Source organism: Ananas comosus, unplaced genomic scaffold (genome assembly GCF_001540865.1).
Source record: "Ananas comosus cultivar F153 unplaced genomic scaffold, ASM154086v1, whole genome shotgun sequence".
Taxonomy (NCBI): Eukaryota; Viridiplantae; Streptophyta; class Magnoliopsida; order Poales; family Bromeliaceae; genus Ananas; species Ananas comosus.
The window spans coordinates 13,913-15,687 of NW_017891129.1; the positions used below are offsets into that span (position 1 = coordinate 13,913).

Sequence of the window (1,775 nt, forward strand, 5' to 3'; positions counted from 1 at the left end):
AGAGTTCTCTCTTGTCCCAGCTGCACCTTCCTGACAGGAACAGCGGGACATCAGGAAAAGGCTGGCGGACGTAAGCACGTGCTACAGGAACGGCAGCATTGGTGCCGGTTAAAATTCACAATAAATACATATAACAAGAATATGCATGCTTTTTCAATTAATGATACTTAATTCATCACAAATGAGAATTTCTCATTGTGTGGCTAGGTCAAACCCATCGAACTGTCGCGTAGTGCCTCGTTTCGCCGAACAAAGTTGTCCCCGCGTCTCAAAATACCCTAAAAGTATTGAGCGAAAAGATACACGGGCATTACGATCATCATATAAGATCAAACATTAACCTAGAAGCAAAAAGGGCCAAAACTCACCTCAAGAGTAAAAATCCTCTCTTAAGCTCCAAAGGAGGGCTAGAACCCTTCCAATCTATCCTAGAGGAAGGTTCTAATCCAATCAATCACGCTCCAAAAGCCCTAAAATCAAAATGCCCAAATAAGCCCTAAATCTCTTTTCATCTTGAATCCATCAAGAAAACTCGAATCCAGATGGGGAGAATGGGCTACCAACCTCTTAGAAGCTTCAATCCAAGCTCTAAACTCTCAAACTTCAAGGATCTTCCCTCAACTTTGCTCCAAACTCAAGCTCCAAGCTTCAACCGAGGTGAGGAAGTCTCTAATCAAGCAAAGGAGGGCTTAATCTCATAAAAATCCAAGCAATATCAAGTAAAGGGAAAGGAAGAGTGTGGAGGGCTCCCTTACCCTTCTCCTTGCTGGTGCCAAGCTCAGGGAATGCCCTAGGGGCGTGGGGGTTCTAATAGAAATGCTACAAAAGCAAAAACACCCCTGCAGTTTCGAACTGTGCGAAGTCTGCCGCCTTGTACCGGTACACGGGCTCTTGTACCGGTACAAGGTCCACGAAATCCAAACCCAAGGCTCGGGTTGCTGGGCTCTGCGGCTCTGTACCGGTACAAGCTCCGATGGCTGTACCGGTAAAACCATCAACCTTGTACCGGTACAAGCACAACCTTGTACCGGTACAAGCCTGCCTGAACTCAATCCGAGAGTCAGCCAAATCCCATTTTTTTTTCGGGTTTTGGTGCAAGGCTTTGTACCACAAGTCTCGGGACACGTGCCATAGGTCGGAACACAGTCAACAACCCACCAGAAAAATCTGGAAAAGCTCAGAACACGGCCAATCACTCGAACCTCGCAATTTGCAAAGGTCCAGTGTGTTACACACGATCTAATCACAACGGGAAGAATCCGCTCACTCGCCCGACTCACAATCTAATCTCAACGGGGAGGATCTGCTCACTCGCCCGACTCAACACAGGTACCACAACCCAACCTCAATCTCACAGGTGAGGATCAGCTCACTCACTCGACTCACTTGGGGAGGATCCGCTCACTCGCCCAAGACCGTATGCGGGACCCTATAAGGCTATCCCTCGGGACCCCATAAGGTTATCCCTATCGTGTGACAACTCCGGAGTGCACTGCTTTTGTGGAGCGACCACCTACAAGCTCTGAACAGACATGTGAGTATGATCAAATCCTCGTCACAAGAGGATACCCTGCTACTAGGGTCAACATCCACTTAGGAACTATTTCATCTATATGTTCAACATGCAACAAGTATTTTCATCTATACAGTACTTGTCATGCCACTCGTCAAGTTGTCAACATTGTCTAGATGCCACTCGTTCTCTAATCCTTGTCAACACAAGATTAAGTTCATCATTTAACTTTACCACTGTAGGGTTCTATGTCACAACTCCT

The 1,775-nt window shown here is 46.8% G+C and overlaps 1 long non-coding RNA gene across 1 annotated transcript; it reads right to left on the bottom strand.

Annotated features, from left to right (window-relative positions):
* Positions 1-224: 224 nt before the first annotated feature.
* Positions 225-763, bottom strand: LOC109704670. Its single transcript, XR_002214456.1, has 3 exons — positions 565-763; positions 369-470; positions 225-278 (listed from the first exon to the last, which is right to left on the bottom strand). It is a non-coding gene; the product is annotated as an uncharacterized LOC109704670 (long non-coding RNA).
* Between the last annotated feature and the right edge of the window lie 1,012 nt (positions 764-1,775).